Consider the following 22445-nt stretch of genomic DNA (forward strand, 5'->3'; position numbering starts at 1 on the left):
ACTTATTACAAAATGGCTATAAAAAAATTCAGCCTCCAGATTCTTTCTAAATTGTATCATAAAAAAAAGATAATGACATAAGTCGTACAATATATTATCTTTGAGCCAATAACAAACGCGTAATATCTTAGGAAACTGTGTTCTTTGTCACTCTTAGAACGAAATGACAGCATGGGCTTTGCAAGACAAAAATGATTCGATACTGTTAAATAAGGGCGTGTGCAGACACGTGCTCTGTTTTGCAATGTATGTGCTATATAAACAAGCCCGGCTTCAAAAACTATGCTGATGCAGTTACATATAGGAAAAGAAAGATCGATATTACTTATAGATCTAAGAGTGTATCATCAAGATGCATGAAGGGGTATTTTCTTGCCATCAGTGGAGTGCGAGAGGTATGAACACTTTTGTTCACATAGATGTATTCGTAAGAGGCGTTGAACTATCCATATATATATATATATATATATATATATATATATATATATATATATATATATATATATATATATATATATATATATATATATGTGTGTGTGTGTGTGTGTGTGTGTGTGTGAGCTGTATCAGTGATATACCACGAGATGTATACATTTTTCATTAAATGGAAACACGGCTTGTCGAATTTCCTTTTTTTAAAACTTATACATCGAGTGGTATATCATTAATACAGCGTACATACTATACATGTTTTTACATACGTATACGTATATTTGATCTTTGAACGTAGTTAATATTAGTTACAGGTAATTGCGTCTGCCGAATCTCTCTCTCTCTCTCTCTCTCTCTCTCTCTCTCTCTCTCTCTTTGTTTGACTTAACTCTTACCATCGTTTATAAGTCCAAAGACACCGTCGTTTGTTTGACATAAGCGAAAATCATCTGCACTCGTCTTTTCATAGATTTTCGCCCGTATTTTGCTAGGATGGTCCAGAGACAGAGAGAGAGAGAGTTGACGGCGACCTTTGGACATTTACTTATTTAATTAATAATAATCGAGGTTTAGAACATTGCAATCGGTTTTAAAACAACAACAACAACAAAGCATTAAATACATTACACTGTGTGTGCCTTGTAGCTTACAATTGACCGTATAATGTCGACAGCCTATTGCAACTTTGTATCATTGATTATATAAACACTTTAGATTAATGCCGTTATCACGAACCGTATTCTTGTAGTTTAAATGTTGTAAGTTTAGTTTCAAGGGTTTCATGCAGCCCAAATTCTGTTTCTCTCTCACTCCAGATTTATACGTATTTTGTACTTTATGCATAAGAAAGAAGGGGAAAAGTAAAGCAGAAAGTATTGTTTTGAAATTGTGTACCACCTTAAATTCATTTAAAACACGGGGATTATTAATGCTCTTTGTCGTTAGTTTCATACGTCACTAATGATAAATGAGTGGAAATTCATCATTGATCTATAGGCTTACCTAGAATCAACATCACACAGTTGCAAGAATGTTTATATATGCATATTACTACGCCAAGGGCGGAGTACAATTTGATTATTTGGATATACCAACAGTATTGGTATATCCAATTATCCAATTGAATTATACCAACAGGGTGTATATGTATATATATATATATATATATGTATATATATATATATATATATATATATATATATATATATATATATATATATATATATATATATATATATATATATATATATCTGTGTGTGTATGTATGTGTATATGTGTGTGTGTAAACTGGTTGACGTAATGTATGTAGTCATGTAATTTATCACACTTTTTCTATGTATAAAACTTGAAATCTCCAATTAACTAACATATTTAGGCAATCTGGATACATACATACATACATACATACACACACACACGCACGCACGCACTCACACACACATACATACATACATACATACATACATACATACATACATACATACATACATACATACATACATACATACATACATCCATCCATGCATGCATGCATACGATAAACTGCATCTCAATGGTAACCCACAATATCTGGTACAAAGAAAATATAAGTAATAGGTCGAGAAAAAGTCCCTCTATTTTAATGCGTGGACGTCTTTCAGCCCCACATACATACATACTGCTTTTCTAGTTCAAATAATGCATTTTATTATATGCTCATTTTCTCCCCGTTAACTTTACATTGTCAGAATCGTTCAATATTCCTCGATACTGAACGCGCGCGACAATACACATACAGCTTCACGTGAATAAAGGAACTACTTCTACTGTAAACAAACAATGACGCAGACACCAGCACTTTTGATTTGTAAACAAATCATATACACTCGCGTAAGAGGCTCTTTACGTTGTGGTTATTTAAATTTGTTTCTGAATGAACTAAAACATGTTTCATGGACTGCAAAAAAACCCAGCTGTCTTGGCACATTCCGCGTTGTACAATGTTACCGATTTAGGCTAGCTACAGCCAACCGGAAATTAAGTACATTTTTTCCCACAAGACGAATGTCACGTTTGCTAAGCCCAGGTATTAAGACATGTATAATTGCCGCGGCCATGTGTTTGATGTCTAAACATTGCTGCGAGCTAGAGTTAATCTCTTATGCAAGATTACCGTGACCCGCCAGAGAGCGGAATCTTGAATCGACACAGGTGATAGATCGTGCCAACTGGACGAAGGCTTGTTATATCACACCTACATGTTAAATGTTTATTCAGAGATCAGAGGAAACCCGTGGTGTGAACGGGGAGTGTTCTCATCCATCCCCACGTGGACAGACAGTGAGAAGGACATTTTTAGCTAAGTTTGATTGGATCGGTTCACAGAGAAACAGCAGAGGGAGCTTTTTTGAAATGCTCTTACAAACAGGGAACCCAAAAAATCGACAAGACAAGGATAAAAGTAGACAAAAAACCATCAGTGGGCAACATGATATCAACTTTAAGTCTGAGAAAAACTGATTTGAATGATAAACGAGAGGGCTATAACCCGAAGATAAGAGAAACATAAATGAATAAAGAAAGCAGCAGAGGGGGTGAACAGACCTTTTTGTAGAAGCGTCCAAATACCGAAATAAACCTTCCTAAAAAAAGGGATTAATAACCTTAAAAATAAAAATAACTAACTACATTGAGGACTCTCTCCTAGAGTTCCTCTCTAATAGTCCCTCTTGTGGGTTATCCACGTTATTTCTCCGACCGTAAACTCGTCAATAGCGAGTACATTACAAAAAACGAACCAACCTGAGGTCGCATCTCCTCTGCTGCTATTACTTTATCCAAAAATTTTATCAAGACCCAGACGATATCTTGTTCTGGGATCATGTAAGTTTATTGTTATAGATCCAGGCGGAGTAGCTTGCGCTCGTGAAAAGAAGTTTTTAAATTTAATTATATCCATGTCACCCCACACCAAGTTTGATGAATATTTCGCAACGTATGTGTATCAACTCCATTAAACACAACTAAAATATTACAGTTATCTCTGATCACTTTTGGTATTTGTACATATCGTAGAGTAACATAGATCACATCAGTGTTTTTATGTCTACCTGAAGAAAAAATCCTAGCTGGATTTGATTGTTTGTCCAGCATCACATCATCATATACAACCAAATTATTAATAAATCCGTCTAAATCATCTACGGACGGTGCTTCATCAATATCGGTTATAAACTCGATAACATCGTTATCTTTGTCCAATAATCTTGCGTTTTCATTAAAATCTTTAAGCACATCATAACATCTCTGGTCATCTACAGACGGGGCTACCAAATACAACTCATCCCACTTTAGCCATCTCATTATAAGATTAAGCAACAACTGTGTCTTTCCACTTCCAGATGGCCCTATTATTATCATTCTGATGGAATTCGGTAACGCAGGATGGTGTTTGACAGGTTCTCGTTTTCTAGTCGCTGAGAAATCAGTTATATCCGTATTATATAAATATATGAATCTATATTGTTTACGTTGTAGAACTAAAACCCCAACTAATGATCTATCCACGGTTACAACAAAAAATGCGAGAATAGCATATAGTGGAAGATGTTCAGTATGTAACAGACTTTTTTTTCTTTTTTACCTAAAAAAGATGGTGGTGATATTGCTATATTAATATCAAAGTTCCCAAATATTCCCTGGGCTAAATACCCAGGAGAAAAACATATAACAGGATATAATTATTGCGGTCCTGGTACTTGACTCGATATCAGGCTTGATAATCAGGATCAACCAAAACCAGGTGAATATCCTATAAATGATATTGATAAAGCATGTCACGTTCATGATGTGGCATATAAAAGCAAAAACCTACAAGACAGACATATTGCAGATATGAAGTTGATTCATTCATAAATTCTATAAAAAATAAATATATCAGAGAATCATTATCTAACTGGTTAGTAAAATCTGCAGTGAAAGGTAAATTAGCGCTAGGGGCTGGTAATGTATAAATGGTGTCGATTTATTATTCTCCAAGAGGATGCTGGAAGGGTAAAACAGCAATTAGTAAACTCGCTGATGCAGCCAAAGTCAAACATTCTACTGCTAAAGCGTGGTTATCCAAACAGGCAATATGGCAAATTTATTTACCACCACCGAAACGAATTCAGTACGCGTATTTCGATGTTAGTGTTCCTAATGAAGTTCAGCAGGCTGATATTCTGTTTTTACCTCATGATACGATTAAAGCACGTAGACGTCAAATAACATACAAATACGCGCTAACAGTTGTTGATGATGCAAGTAGATATAAAGATGCAGAACCGCTATCAACTAAAACATCATCTGAAGTAGCCGATGCGTTTGAACGAATTTATCAACGACGATCCGGACCACAAGGTGGTCTACGATGGCCACAGCTGCTACAGGTTGATCCTGGCAAAGAATTTCTTGGTCCAGTATCATCGTTGATGAAGCGACATAATGTCAAAATACGACGTAGGCATACTGCAATTCATCGAGATCAGGCAATTTTTGAACGATTTAATCGAACACTTGCTGAGCAGTTATTTGGATATCAATACGCGAAGGAATTCATTCAAGATAAAAGATCTCGAGAATGAGTTGCAAGATTACCAAATGTGATAACTGCGTTAAATAATGAGATTACTCGAACAACCAACATGAAACCCATTGATGCAACTACAAAAGGGCATATACCAATACAACGACGTGATTTTTCAGCGCAACCAGTATTAGGTAATGTTACTGTAAGATATTTATATGAACCGGGTGAACTTGAAGGTGGTAAAAAAAGAGCGACTGATCCTATTTGGAGTATTACGACGCACAAGATATCTAACATAACAAGATCTACTGGTAGACATGCAATCTACAGACTGGATTCAACTGCTCCTCAACGTGGATTTACACGTGAACAATTACAAATAATTCCTGTAGATACGCAATTACCACCGCGATGACTTAACTAGTACCAAGGGTGCCAGCACCCCTACTACGATTACACTCAAGACAGGTCAACATCACATTTTCGCGTGTATGGCCAAGACGATTATCATTTCTATCTATGGTAAATTGTCTTGGATTATTATTCGAGTACTGCCACAGCATTATACAATTACAACTTGCACAATGATTATTCTGCCGTTGTTTCAGCGTGTTGATAAATTCAACATCAAGATCAAAATCGCGTTTTTTTTGTCACTTTGCTTATAACCAGCTAATTTTTTTTCTTATTATATCATTGTAATTGAGGACACCACCAGTGATTTCTGCAACGTCCAAGACAATTCTCCGCAGTTGAGATATTCTTCTGACTCTGGACACTGCGAGATAAACTAAATTTGACCACTCGATACGATCATTGACGATCCAAACAACTGTATCGGTAATAGTTAATCCTTGAGATGAATGAATCGTCATCGCGTACCCTAGCGTCCACGGGGATTTATCAGCGCGTAGAGCATCTTCAACAACATTGACATCAACTGCGACAATATCATTAAGAACGATATTTTGTTTCTTCCTTGACTCTCCTGGTATATCAACGTCAATATTCTGCCGCCGTGTATCTGCTGGTCGATAACATAACGGAAATGGCAACGTTGGAAACTTTTCTTTATGTAACTGAAACAACCGCTGCTGAAGTATATCACGAACTATCTTTCTACTTGCCACTATCAAATCGTTTGGTCTCCATGTTTGCAGAAAGTCGTTCATTGAAGTTTCTGAAATTATTTTATGTCTAATTTCACATTGAATGTTATTCGGTTATAGTCTGATTAATTTTTAAAACTGTTTTAATTCTGCATCAAGTGCTCAATGATCATCATTTATTTCTTCGTAATTATCAATGAAATTTCTCAGCCAATCATGTGGAGATGGTCCAGCTACGGGTGGTGGTTGACAATGATCGCGCACATTATTACAGCAGTATTTCTTGTTAATAACCAATCAAGAAATGTTTTTAATGTTTCTGATGATAATGTACATATTTCATCCCAGATTATAATCCTTGGAATGTATTTTTCTCCCATTCGATCAGGAGTCTATGCGTTACCCTTCCATCGGAAGAAGCTGTGATAGGTACACGATTGTACTCCTAGTTGTTTCATTCTCGCGCGAGTCTGTGTGTATGTGTTAGCACGATCATATCTGAGTTCTGAAATAGTTCGATCGCTCGAGTGGTTTTACCAGAACGTCCAGGTCCGTTTAGATAAACTGTCTTGTGTCTGGTTATTGGATCGTACACCGATGGTGCAGAGGATAGCTTTAACGTCTGCTATTTTTTACAACAAATATCTTTAACTTCAACATCGGAATAATTAAGTATATTTTCTTTTTTATTCTTCACGAACCTTACGATGCACAAGTATCGATATTTAATTTTTCCAACAATCCTGAATATCTTTTACTGATGTAAAACGAATCCGTAGCAACTCTGACAGCAAACTCAGAAACCTTATTTATCATCGATAATAGATTTATCGAAACATATGCGAGCATTGAAGATCTTAAATGAGTATATTGAGGTGACTCACCGTCTATATAGCTCACAATTGTACCTAGTTTATTTCCACTTGGCAAGAAAGCTACTTCTCGACTTATAAACGTATTTCTTTTCGTTGTATCAGCGATTATAAAATCTCACTCAGCATCGTCCATAATCAATCTTGTACAATGTCGTTTATGATCATATGATCCTCCTTGGGTGAATTTACCGATTATTTTTCTACCAAGATCCTTTGCGATTTTATTCTCGTAGTCTGTTTTATCAGGATTTTCATCATCGGAATAATCTTTTTTTTTGTGGTAACCAAACTTCGGTTTGTTTCCGATATGATATAATTACTTCACTGATCGTCAGCGATATTAACATCGCACAATCAAGCATCTATCGTAATAGTGCAATTGGTACCCAGCGTTTTTCTGAAAAATGCCTACCGAACCAAACATAACAAATCGTATGGAGATCTTTAGCAAACTCGAATGACTCGATACAAGCAAATCCAGTTAAGTCAAAATCCGGTAATGGTCCATTTATCGATACTCTAGTCATTTCGTGTGTCGGAAGACCGAATCTCCTGAAGTATACAGAAGAAATCTCCGTATCCGAGAAAATCTTCCGGATAACATACAACCATATCAACCAAAATAACATCTTTATGATCGTATTTAGTATTCCATAGTCCACTGTGTCCGTATTCGACACAACTCGATATTATATCATCAAGAAAATCAAACCTAGTTGGTTTCCACGAATTTTTCTTTCTAGCAAAATGAGCCGCAACTGACGGAACAGTAAAACAGTTGCGCAATAATTCGTCAGTATCATCAGTATATCGCAGCGCAAGATTTTTCATTTTTGTGTGAAGATCTGTTCGATAAATGACGCCATTAGGTCGTACAAACTAATGAAATTTACTTTTCTTTCATACAAATATTTCCATCTGATTCGTCGTTTTCAGAACTCTGAAGCAACCACACGGATACAGGATCGTTTTTACTTATTTCGTTAATAAAATCAAACATGTCTCCCCCATAATTATCGGGGGGGGTGGTAAAATTTAACAGTTTGGTTTCGTGGAAACACTATTACTGCGATAGTGCACGCGTGCGAGTTATGATCAATAATTTCAATCGAAGCTCCCTTTGAGTTATATTTTGATTCATGCAAAATCTTTCCAGTTATCGTTTTTACTGTTATTGGGAATTTTAAATTTTTTCCTAACTTAGCGACATCCTTGATGGACGCCCCGGTATCTTTAACGATTTCTCTCCACCCGTTTATTACTTTACGTCTTTTATCCGTTAGACCGTTTCCACGAGTCGAAAAGGTAAAATGTTCTGTTTCTCGTTCGGCTACACTGTTTATTTTTGAAAATTTCATCGGTTTCAGATTATCAACGCTGGGTTTTTCATTTATGGGATAGATTTCATAAATAACTGCTGTTACGGGATATGCTCGCTCGTAATACGGTTTGTCAATACCAGTCAACATTCCTGGTTTGGAATTTTTACTCAGTATGCCAATTTTTTTCACCAGGGTGTACAAGATCATATTTGTCACGGATAATCCAATTATCTGTTTCTGTTAGCACGACAAATTTTAATCTGAAAAGATATTTTCGATTGTCAAGGTAGTTAATGATAGTTTCTGCTCGTTCGTCATTAATCGTAGCGTCGATGACACCTTTTGTGTTGTGCATAATCTTGAACGTTGACCATACGTGATATGCACCATCTGTGTGAAATTCTTTCTTGGGGCCGTGAATTTTATTAATCAAACTTTTTATTTTTCGGATCAACCAGATCTTTTATTGGTAAGTCAGGAAATATCCTGTAGAGATTAAATTTATAGTTTTCCAGGGCTTGATTCTGGATAATCTATCGATTTCGTTCATATTATATTTCAAACAAATATTTAAATTAAAATGCTATGTATACAATGTCTCGATGCAAATGGTTGATGATCGGTTCATTAACTCATTGTAATAAATCCTGTAACAAGGAATTCTGCAGACAATACTTGCAAAGCGTTCGTGGTGGAAGTCTAGGACCAATACCATGTCTGCGATGTGGTGTCGGTAATTTGAGGTAAAACACAGTTGTGTGCACAATGTGGTGGAAGAAGATACAGAGAACTTAAAAGATACTATGATAAAAAAATAATAACCCTGACTCTTCCAGGGACGGAGCTATAAAATCCGTAGAAGATGATCTAACTAAGTTTTCAGGCAAATTATGATTTAAACAAATAATATTGTATATATGGAGCAAAATATAAACCAGGAGTTTGTAAAGCATCCTATAATAACGAACTACGAAGCAAATCGTGATGGTGTGATTAGACGCTGTAGGTTAAAAAAAAAACCAGTTGGTTCCGTTGATAATACCGGTTATCTTAGATTTATTGTTGATGAGAAGAGAATGTATCTCTGTCACCGATTCGCATACGACTGTTTCTTTGGGGTGATCAAAGACGGTCTTGTGATTGATCATATTGATGGATGAAAACTTAATAATAATTTATCCAACCTTCAGGCTATTACACAGAGTGAGAACTCTGCACGGGGGGACTGGTAAACACTAAAAAATTCATTGAGCGATTAAATCCTTCAATATAGACACTTGCGAAGAGAGAATTTTTCAATCAATAAATTCAGCTGTCGAATATTTTGATATTGACTCGCGTGTGGTAAAATACGTCGCAGAAAATATAACCAAGTCTACCTTTTCCTAAAAAGATAAACAAAAATTATTTTCTATTGTTGTTAGGGAGACAAATTATCATCTTTAGGAAGTAATTACCTCGAATTATATTTATTAACAATTTATTTAATTTTTTATTTTTGAGTGGTCAGCATTCTCCACTCGCATACTACTTATTTTTTTACTTGGGCGAAGGGAGATAATTTTGTAAATATATCTTTCTCCGTAGATTGTGATTTTTATGGTCGTAATTAGTTACTTAACCATCTACGTCGTAATTAATATCAATAATGTAACATAATTGTACTAATAGAAGGATATGTATGGTTTCTAACTTACAAAATAGAAAAATAAATGTGGTTACATTGTACAATATAGCACCTACCCACCATGTCACTACGTGGTGGATACACGTTTTTGTATCACCCACGGGCTGATTATTGGGGGTGTCAAAATCTGTTGAGTATATAGAATGGTACCTTATATGTTTGTACTGTCCTTAATGTCGTGCTGTCGTTAATTAAGATTTATATGTTTGTACTGTCCTTAGAAATAAGTTATACATTAATTAAGATTTATATGTTGTGTTATCCTGTAAACTTGCTAGAATGCGGTGGCAGGCTAGGAGTTTATATGAGAGTTGTATTGTCCTTATGTGTATCCTCTAAACGTGATAGAATGCGGTGGCAGGCAGGAGTTTATATGGAAATTATATGTTGTGTTGTCCTTATGTGTATCCTCTGAACTTGCCAGAATGCGGTGGCAGGCTAGGAGTTCATATGTGGATTTTTTATATTTTATTATTTGCTGAAGAAACCATATATCGAACACTTCAGAGTATTAAAAATTTATTTTATATATATATATATATATATATATATATATATATATATATATATATATATATATATATATATATATATATATATATATATATATATATATATATATATATATATATACTGTATAATGAACCATGCAATTATCAGTGATGTTATTAGAAAATTAGAAGAAAAAAAGGAATTAATATATCTGATGAACTGAATCCTGAAAAAAAATATTTCTGATTTTGAAGTTTTAGAAGAACGTAAAAATGATGGCGGTTATACACTGCCGTCTGAATACAAGTTTATAAAACGTATTCAGGCGGCGATGTTCCAGTCACTAGCTGCAGTGAAAGATGATCAGGTCCCTTTCTCTGTCGCAGTAAAAAAAATTAGATTAGAGTTATCCCGTGAATAAGAGGCGAAGAAACCAATTAATGCTCGTATACGACAATTAAATTTTTTTTATATCAGATCGTGAAACGACCGAGCACGTGTAATATTTTATTATTATTCTGAAACATTTTATTTATTCTGAAATATTTTATTATTCTGAGATATTTTATTTATTCTGAAATAATTTATTTATTCTGAAATATTTTTTTATCATAAAATCTGATCGATTTGTATAATTTTGAGTACCTAACTACCCATCAGAATTATTAAACTGATCGATTTGCATAATTTTGAGTACCTAACTACCCATCAGAATTAACAATCTGATCGATTTATATAATTTTGAGTACCTAACTACCCATCAGAATTAACAATCTGATCGATTTGTATAATTTTGAGTACCTAACTACCCATCAGAATTAACAATCTGATCGATTTGTATAATTTTGAGTACCTAACTACCCATCAATTTCAGAATAAAAAAAATATTTCAGAATAATAATAAAATATTTTTTGTAGTACTTTTTGCAAAACTGATCGATTTACATGATTTTTACTACTAACTACCCATCAGAATTAACAACCTGATCGATTTACATGATTTTGAATACCAACCACCTCATCAATTTCTGAATAAATAAAATAGTTCTGAATAAATAAAATATTTATGATCAAAGATCATTGCGATAAAAGTCTATGATAAAAATCCTTAGGATAAAAATCTACGATTTTACATACAGATTCACAATTAATTCTTCCCCAGGCAGGTAAATTAAGCGTCCAAGGTGGTCGGTGAGTTTGAAATTTATTCGTGATAATATGTTATTATGACAACGTAGATAAACAGGATTAGTTGGTTCTTGCACGATCAAACTCCCAAGGGGAACTTGTGGAGTGAACGTGTATAAAATATATCCCTGCTGAGCCTGAATTGATTTTTCAAGATCTATTTGATAGCTACCATCGATCACACCACAAACGAGATTAACCGCGATCTTTGATGTTATATTAACAATTCCTGGTGAGACGTGACGTCCGCCTCCGTATGGATCATTGTCATGTCTAATAACAACCGGAGGTGGAGACATTTTTCTCCACACATCGATTATTTTAGGAAAGTTCTCATTGACAAAATTATTGAATGATTTTTTTTAACCCGTCAGTAGCAAATCTCGGTAATGTGGAGGACAATAATCCCCCTTCGTCTACTCTATAATGATCGAGGTAAATTTGTCTCACTGATTTTGCTGTTCCTCTACGATGCGTACTACCGTGTATCGCCTCGGTGATGGTCCAATTAGCGAATTCAAGGTCCGATACAACCTGATTCAGATGTTTTATCGAATCAATAATTTGCTCCTTTAGACCATCATTAGGATACTCAATAATATATTTTTGAACGATTGTAGGAATATTGAATACATGTTTATGTACTCGGTTCTGATATTATAAGAAAGGTTTATAAAATCTTTTTCATATACAATAATAGCATCATGATCGATGATTCGAAAAGGTATCCAAGTTTTTTTTTCGTCAATTATAATATATCTATCTGATTTACCCCATGGGTATTTGCTTCGATATTCTGGAATTGTTATAAATCTATTTTCATCCGTGAGAAATTCATTTAACTTCGGTTCTGGTGGTCCATGATACTCGGGCGGGATATCAGGTCAACCTAAAACAGTTCTAATTGAAGATTGATAAATATCTACGGCATAATCAGGAGAGTGTATTACAACCGTGGCGGATAGCGTCGGCTCATGAATGTTAATTGATATTCTTTTTATTCTTTTTCGATTATTGATTTTATTCTACATGCAAATTCTTCATTAATCTCTTCAATCTCATAACTACCAGTTGGTATTCCAACAACCTGCCAATCGAGAGTTTCATCGGGTTTGTTCTTATTAGCAAATACGAGTGAACTATTTGCTGGTGTACCATTAAATGATTTCGATCTGATATTTGGCCAACTATGATATACTCGTAATTGTGCTAATCCAATTTCTTTTACTGGAATTGCAGTTAGAATGTTAAATTCAGGATTAGTCGAGCTTACTGAGATGATCGTGGTTTTTGGTGGAGTTGTGTTTGTCACGATCTTTTGAAGTATCTCTACTGATGTCATTATTGATTATACTCGTACCTTTAATGCCAGCGTAGTTGTATATTTTAATCATCTCTGAAAACTCGAAATCAGATATAATTTCATCGCTTAGACTTGCTGATAACAACGAAGATAACTTCGAGTATGCTGTTGTCGCCGTATGTAATTTTATCATGTAATCGGATAATTTTTCATTCGTACAAGTACATATTTTTTTTCTCAATAATATTGAAAACACCAGCAATTGTTGTTGTGACTGAAATACAAATTGTCACGGATACTGGTGCAATCATTATCATTGCTGATAATATTACGCCAGTGGATGCAACAACAGCGGATGCTGAAGAAACAATTACGTCAACGATAACTAATCGTTTGCGATATTTCTTTATGTTTATCGTGTATTTTTCGATGATATTTTTTAGAGATGTTTGCCATTTACGTGCTTGATTATACCTAATTTTTTGAACGTCGATCGAGGTATTCATTATATTTTATACAGTGAACAATTGAGGTGTTTCAGCTACAAATTCTAGATACCCACGAGTAAGATGCCGCGGTTAAATTCTTATCAGCTGCTTCCGGAATATATATTTCTTCGGTTCCTTTATTTAATATGATAGATACAACTCCTGAAAATTTGTCAGTGGAATGACGCCATAGATACGTTGTAAATATCTCAAATTTTGCAGCACTGAACACAGACAGCCAGTACACGCCAGTGACTGTTGCGGTATATCTAAGAGTTTTATTTTGCTGTGACCATGTTGCAAATCCCAATGATACTGTGTATACGATGATGATAATATGCCCGGGAGTTATTTCAGGTGGAATTTTAATCAAACTATTTTTGTTAACGATCTCAGGAATCACATTTACATTATCTACTTGTGTTTCTTTAATCGTGTCGATGTTACTTTTGATATCTTCGAGTATTTGTTTGGTTGTGTCGATGTTAGTTTTGATATCAAAGAGTGTTGCGTCAACGGTCAACCGATTACCAAAGAATTCCTCTGCGGTTTCACTAATTTTTCTAAAATTTCTGCGAAGATTTGCAAACGCGTTTACGTGAACGTCATACTCGACCCGCAACGTGGATAGTTTACCATCTACGGTGTTGTAGCTAACGTCAACTTATTTTTTCGTTGCGGCATCTTCGTCAGATGTTGGATCTCTCAAAACTACTATCTTATTCCAGTTCATGCTGAGTTCTCCCGTCATTGTTTCGCCGGTGTTTCTTAAACGATTTGCAACGCTTCTTGCAATTTCATCTCTGATAGTTGCAAACGATATACTTGAATCCCTGATTCTACCACCGTCAGTAAACACAGGGATGTTATCCGTGACCGCACCGAGTACTCGTCGAACTACATCATTCCACCTGATATTGCTAGTGTTTAGCTTACCATAACGATCCTGAAAAATAACAACCTCATCCGGGTCAACTCCAGCCAGGTTCATAATATCAGCGAGTTCATCTTTAGTCGCGTACTTCGACAGATCAATGTCATCTTTCTTTTTTTTAACGCCGGCAGAAGAAGATCTTTTTCCGTAAATATCAACCATTATATAAGATCTAAAATCTGTTTAAAACGCTTTGCGCGCACCGAAGCGGTTACTTGTATAATCATGCACGACTTTATGTGGCGGTTTGGATGATCTTGATATAGCGTTAAGTACATTAATTTCTTCACGGCCGCATATTGGCGGATCTGACATTGTTTCTGTTGGTAGCGTTGAATACCAAACTTGCGCGTGAAGTGACGCGACATACTTGATAAACTCACGCGGTGGAGCTAACCCGTACGAATCGAAATAAACGATTCCTCGTGGATCAATTGCTTATGATACCCAATGAGTACCGGGTCCTGAATTCGAGTCGAGATTAATAATACCTGTTTTAACGCCGTTTGGTCGTTGTCGTAATTGATCTCGCATAAAAACACCTCAGAAGTTTTTTATTTTTAGTTGTTTAGCAGCATCAAGTATATCAAAATTTGATGTTGGAAGAAAACGCTTTGCGTCTAACGAAGTGATCCTGGAAGCCTCAGACCTCTTCCCCAACGAGATCCCGGTAATCTTAGACCCTTTCCCTTTTTTTAATAGCATTTTCCTGTTGCTTTCTTCAGTGCCATTCCAGCAGCGGTTCCAACAGCACCTAACGCAGCTGCTTTTGCTACGGCTGAAGCAACAGCAGCTATTAACGCCGGTATAGCTGCAAGAAGTGGGAAAATACCACCTGTTTTAACCATATCTTTAATAGCACTCGGAGAAAAAACAAGTTGAACTCCAGTTTTTGATTTCATTGCTTTATTAAAATGTTTAATCTGATTCTTGGTTAGTGATAATTTATTTGGACCACCACTAGAAATCTGATCTTGCTTTAAGTTATTTTTGTTCCGCAGTTTTTTGTTGAATTTGATTGAAGTTTCTTGACCTGACCGGGAGTCAGAGTTACGTTAACATGACTGTATGACATTTTATGATAAATACTTGTGTTTCTAAATAACACGATTAAAGATTTTCTACTGGTGCATCAAAAATTCTCATTCGACCACTACCACCTTCAAGTAACATGGCTTTATCACTGAGTATGACCGCGATTACTCTGTAAGGACCATAAACAACTGGTGGACCAGCCGCGAGTTCTGGCGGGGCATCAACACGAGCTCGGAAGTGTATATGAACGACAGATTGTTTGGATAAATCATGATGCTCCAGCGAAAATTAATAAATAGCATACAGATTTGTAAAATCTAACTGTGATATTTGCAGCCCTGTGTCTATGTTTTGATCACGTACCATAAATATCATCAAACGATGATATGCGCGTGCCACATGATTCATAGTATAATTTAATAATATATCTTCGGATGGTTCTTGTTGTCCGTTTATCCGCAATGAAACCTCGCTAACACCGAGATTGTCAAATATCATATGCGAACGTTCCTGACTTTTCAACCGATTATTATTTTGCAGCGCAATAAAAACATGTCGTGGCGCAGAAATACCTTGCTGCGATGCTACATGCCATGAAAATATACCTTTGGCGGTACTTTGAACAGCATCTGTGGTTACTGTTAACCATGATAGCAATGATTTAACGCCTTGATCCATAAAAGACAATAATTTCTGTTCTTCTGTGACCGATGGAATCATTCCAGGCATCCACAGTGATAGTTTTGTTATATTTACTCTACCAGCATCAGCAACACCATCCCCTCGCCAGATCGCATCATTATCATCACATTTTCTTACCAGTACAACTGTGTGTTTAACTCCAAAGATGACCTTTCTAACATCTCTGCAAAATCCGAATAAGTGAGACAGCGGAATCGCACACGAAAAACTTTTTCTATTTCCTAACAACATTGATCGGCGTGTTGCAAATCCTAAGTTGTAATTTCTATTAATACCTTTTATAATATCAAAAGCAGCAGCTGGTCTATCTTCGTATCCAGGTTCAGCTGGCTGTGGATCAGCTGCAGTACATCGTGGTGTTTGTACTTTAATATGTATTGAATATAATCAGCGTGGTTGGTAATATCTTTAGCAAACATCATTGATGGACCGGCTGATCTTGTATAATCCTCAGAATATCTTGCTAGACCAATTATTGTTGTAGCAACATCGACATCCTTCTGAATCGATTTGATATGTTTTCCATCAATCATATATGTGGCGCTATCAAATAATGCCATGATCCCGTTGTTGACAAAACCAACTCGCAAACCATCAGCGTATGCAGTATCATCCGCTTTTACAAGTTCACCTTCTAATTCAATAAATGCCTCAGCGGGTAAGAAATATCTACTTGTATCCTGAACTTGAAGTTCGATACGTCCCCGTTGATTTGATTGTCTTGCATCATAGGAATAAAATTGATAATCACGTACTGATTCATCTTTGAGGACCGGTGCATCCATGTCAAATGCTGAGTCGGATACTCGTTTAAACATTTTATTATATACCTTCGATTTAAATCAATTATCAACGAGCACGAAGTCCACTTCCTGCTATCAAATTTGCAGTAATATTTCTCTGTACTTCGTCAGATCCTTGATCCATCAGGGCTGCTAGTTTTTTATTATTTGCGGCTTGGTTTATTATTTTACTGACGTCTGCAGGTATATCTGCAGTGCTTGGTAATTTTACTGGTGGTTGTGATTTTCGTCGCATTAATCGTGCTATTCTATCTTTGATCGCCGAGAACACCTTACCAGCAACATTGACAATTGCACCAGGAGCTTTTTCACGAACGACATCAATAGATTTCATAAATAATTGTTTTGCAACAGGTGCTACTTTTTTGGAAGCTAATCTTCTAAATAACCCTTGAACAACATCACCAAGTCCATCTCCGTAAGTTGCTCTGTAGATTGGTAATCGTGAGTTTACTGCTCTGACCTGTACGGGTCTATAGTGTCTATTGTACATGATCATTTTTATTTAAATATCATTTATCTAATCATGGTGACTAGAGTCACTGTAATCATCAACGAGTTCATCGATAAGTTCTCGGTAAACGCCGATATCCATAATACCACCTTGAAATAATCGCCGACAAATATCAGCTGCTTCATTAATTATTTCTGTTGAGTTATTTCCGGCACGTTTTCCTCCTATGAGAACTTCTAACCGTGACACGTCATTGAGGATATTATCAGGACAAGCAAAATTACTTCCCAAACCACTACCTGTAGCACCAGTCGCATCATGAAATTCTTCTTCTGGTTCTTCATGTGTTTCTGTTTGTTGCAAAGGTTGAGGAAGTTGATAGAAAGGGTCTTGCTTTTTCAGCTGTTTTTGATTACTTTTCAGTTTCTCCTTACTTTTTTGTATTAATTTACTTATTCATTGTGTCATTTCCTCCTCTTCTTGTGTCATTTTTTCCCATTTTTGTTTAACTTTTTCTTTCTCTCTTCTTGTTTTTGTTGTTTCTGTTCTTCATGTTTTTGTTGTTTCTGTTCTTTTTGTTTTTGTTGTATCTCATTATGCAATGCTACTCCGTCCAAAAAGGCATTATAAATACTGCCTTGTTTGGTTATTCGATCAATACCCCGGTTTATTTTATACACCCAATCAACCCATGTTTTACGACTAACATTTTTAACATATTTGGGTTTTAAAAATTCATGTTTTGATAGATAACTTGCAGCAGCAAACGAACCAAACTCTATTATATCGTTATTAGGTTTTAATATAAAAAATTGTATTGCCTGTATACCATCATCAGTAAATTTTTCCGTAAAAGTAATATCCTTTTTTTGTTCTTCTTTATCCACAGGGTCAGTGACAGTAGCTTGTGATTGCGGTTGGAGCTGTGCGGCAGCTATATTAGTTGGAAGATCTCGTAAAATCGTTTTTGTTTGCTTGGTTCTTCTTGCTATTTTTTCAGTTTGTTCTTCGGTTTGTTTTGATACTGGAAGATCTTCCTTGATGACAGTTGTAACTTTTTCACTAGCTGTTGTGACGGGTTTAAATAAGTTTTTAGTGTCTTTTTCGTATTCAATTTGTGCCTGCTGCTGCGCTTGTAGGTTTTTTCTGAATGAATCTCTAACAGGATGAAATTTTTTGATTACTTCAAGTTCGTTCGTTTTTGTAATGTACTTGCTCGCGAAGAGTTTTCAGTTAGAAATAACGTGGACTAACCCCCAAGAGGGACTCTTAGAGAGAAACTCTCGGAGAGAACCTTCAGTGTAGTTAGTTATTTGATTTTTACGGTTATTAATCCCTTTTTTTAGGAAGGCTTATTTCGGTATTTGGACGCTTTTACAAAAAGGTCTGTTCATCCCCTCTGCTGCTAAGAAAATGTGTCTCCTTACTCAGGCATAGCTTTTCTCAATTTGGATATAATTAAGATATAACGAGAAACAGCACACAATGTACACACACATAAAACATTAGGATTTCCTTTTTAAAATCAAATACTCCACCGTTTTATCGTAAAAAGTGAAAATTTCCAACTTAAATAAAATTCATAAAACAACAACAACAACAACAACAAAATTGGACTTTTATAACGTTCAAATATTTTATATGATAAGACAACCGGTGATATACTTTGATTGAGTATGCCGTCCCTACACGCAAATCTATAGCATACATACAATATAACAGAGATACACATAGCACACACGGGACATAGGAGATCTCTTGCAAAGATCACCAACTTAACAAGGGAAGGAATTCCGATACTGGGGATCAAACCCATAATCGGATGTAATACCCTTTAGAACACACTAGGAAAATAAATACCCCGTCAAAAATTTAGTTCTAACTAAAACTTTTGATCAAAATTCTTTTAATAAAATTTTCAAACATACATCCCTTCGGGGGGCTGCATAAAAACATAACACTTTTATTAATTTGTTTTGAAAAAGGGGGCGGGGGCATCTGGCTGGTGCCGCCCCCACCCCAATAAAGTAATTTGGCGGTAAATCTTAGAAAGAAATTCTAAGGAAAAACAAAGCTTCGAAAAGGTCCATGAGTTACTTGCTCGATTGTTGCAGAATATTACGGCATCATAATTGTAATTATTTGTAGTTTGTATACTTAATTACTAACATCGTTTATTATGTAGTATTACCTTTGTAGTGTTTCATTTACATGCGTATTTGTAAAATGGGCTTGAGTGTTACGTAGAGCAGTATGTAGATTGTTAGCTTGTAGTCAGAATCCAATTTGTAATTCACTATTAGGTTACTTCGTAGTAAACCCATACATTTATTAATGCGTAATGTTAGGATTTACGCATGCTTGAACTGTGAGTTTGGAAAATGGTTGAAGTTACTATGGACGTATGGATATATCAGAGAATGGATATTTGAATATTTGTGTACTTTGTATGAGTTGTAATGTAAAGAAATGCGTCTGATTGCTGTGATATTGTTTAGTATAATGGGATTAGGAATAAGTACTGATGTGACGCAATTTATTGATGTATGTATGATAAGTAATTGGTAACGTGCTTTTATTATGACGTTGTTTTACCATACAATAACTTAGGATTATTTCGATATGAATGTATGCGTGACCGAAGAAGTTTAACAGCCGTTATCTAATGATAGGCTGGGTGTAGTGTGAGATGAGAGGGCTAAGGAAAAATATTGTACCGTCTTTGTGTTTTCACAGGAAGTATTTTAGGGGACAGAACTCCTGGTTCAGTTGAGGTGGTAGGATACAGTTTCGTGAATTGGCCCCTGGCGAATTTCTTAACTTAAGGCTTTGGTGTGACTTTTTCAGCTATTATTGTTTACGATTTAAAGATATGGATATATTTGTGAACTAGATGTTTCGGGCTTGTGTTGTTCTTGATATTGATGTCAGACATGTACACCATCCATAGTTACTCTGCAGTATGTTGATAGTGAAATACCAATAGTCGGCTAGGAAGAAGAGCTGGCCTCCCATAGCAGTAAATACATGGGTTTGTTGCAAGTAGAATATCGGAAAAAAAACGGCTTGGATGACGACTATTTTCAATTGCATCAGCCTGTTTAGTACACACACTGTTTTGCAGAATTGTCATCTAGGAAAAGGGCTTGTGTTTGCACTGTGAGCATTACATGGTGTCAAAAATGATCTTCGGACATGAAAATTGCAGGTAGAAATTTGGGTTTGGGATGCATAAACTTCTTTTGCTATGAACTGCCATTGACTTCTTTGGTCAAGTGGATAATATTCTTATGCTTTGTTTTAATATAGGTATCCAATATATTGACATTTTTGACCTCACTTGTGATTTGAATTTTTATGATTTTTTATACGAGGTCGCTGATTGCCCATGCCCCCTAAGTCCCGAGACTCCAAGAGGTGGAGACGGAAGTGAGACTAGCAGAGCAGTCGGAGTCGACCAAAATCTAGTCGGTGGAGAGAAGGTGTATAGAAGGTGGTGGAGGACGAAAAGAAGTCGAGGAGGAGAAAGTGGAGAAGGAGTATAGAGAAGTAGAGGAGGAGGAGGAATTTGGAGAAAGTCTGGAGGAAGAGGAGAAGAAATTGGGAGGAATAGGAGAGAAAAATACACAAATGAGTAGAATTCAAGGACAGGTGAAAATCTATCTCACACTACTAATCAAGTGATGCAATAGGCTATTACGGGGTCGAGCGGAAGGAGATTACTTGGGTAATTTGAATCACTTGACTATTGAATTGTTATTAGATTGTTATTCGTTGAATTTCACTTTTTTGTATATTCAGTCATTTAATCATCGGCACCGCTGACTGGGGGCTCGGAGCTTTACATCTATAATTCACTAATTTAACTTCCAACCAAAATCGAGCCTGGGTGGGACTCCTATAATAATTTATAATAATATAATAATTTAGTTAAAATATAGAGAGCACCGCACCCCAACCTTAACTACCATCACAACGAAGTACATTCTTCTTGTTGTCACAAAATAAAACACGATAAACTGTGGATAGGCTACATTTAGATGAAATAATTGAAAACTAATTAACTGTTCAGCCTTATATCGCTATGCGTGCATGACGCATTTGATTGTGTCGCTTTCAGAACTGTTTCATTGTTTAAATTTATTTTCAAAATTCCCGTTAATACAGGTAACAAGGAATCAATGCTGGCTTCTATTTGTTTGCCATATGTAATCATAATTGATCTTTGTAGGGTAAATAGTATACTCAGCAATAACTTGCTGTAATAATACTTTTGTAACCCATTCTAGCGAAAAGATTATCATTTGTACTCAGAGTGAATGTATAGCGTATATATCGGGACACGATACAATAATTTATTTTTCCTGTCCCAGTACTTATGGTGAAACTTTAAATGATAAACATCACAGAGTTATACCTCATATTTTTTAAACAGACTTTTGAGTTCATATTGGTTATAATAATGTTAAATAAAAAGTTGATCAAAGTCTACACTCTGCGCGTTCGAAAAGTATTATGATTATTTTAAACGTTAATTTTTACATCCGCAGTCACATTACTATACTGTAATCCTTTGTTAGATATATTTTACTTACGCTCTTTCTATCCCTCTTCACATATGTATCATAGAGCTTTATTCGGGATTTAGGAGGATTTAGGACTTTCCCAACCATGCCCCTATTCGATCCCACAGCTTCAGTCCACATTTTTGTGGTAAATAGGGTCTTTCGGAAAAAGAAAGAATCCTTATGTCCCATCATCACTCTTTTGGTTACATTCATAGGCAACACAGTGCATCATATTTGCCGTACAAAATCACGATTGTAAGATATATCACATAGACATTTACGTGGGGAAGTTAAACACTTGAATGGCTAGGTTTAATAGAAGGGATAAATGTACGTTATATCCGTTTTTGGCACGCAATAACTACCGATCGGTTATCGGAGATTGCCGAATAATTTTTTGATTTGAAAAAAGCGGATTTTAATATATATATATATATATATATATATATATATATATATATATATATATATATATATATATATATATATATATAGAGAGAGAGA

The 22445-nt window shown here is 35.5% G+C and overlaps 1 long non-coding RNA gene across 1 annotated transcript; it reads left to right on the plus strand.

Moving 5' to 3' along the window:
* The first annotated feature begins 299 nt into the window (after positions 1-299).
* On the plus strand, positions 300-21238 carry LOC149773993 (uncharacterized). Its single transcript, XR_016417109.1, has 2 exons — positions 300-395; positions 20748-21238. It is a non-coding gene; the product is annotated as an uncharacterized LOC149773993 (long non-coding RNA).
* The last annotated feature ends 1207 nt before the right edge of the window (positions 21239-22445 follow it).

The sequence above is a fragment of the Sinohyriopsis cumingii genome, unplaced genomic scaffold, assembly GCF_028554795.1.
Source record: "Sinohyriopsis cumingii isolate HCF-2022 unplaced genomic scaffold, ASM2855479v2 utg000459l, whole genome shotgun sequence".
Classification (NCBI taxonomy): Eukaryota; Metazoa; Mollusca; class Bivalvia; order Unionida; family Unionidae; genus Sinohyriopsis; species Sinohyriopsis cumingii.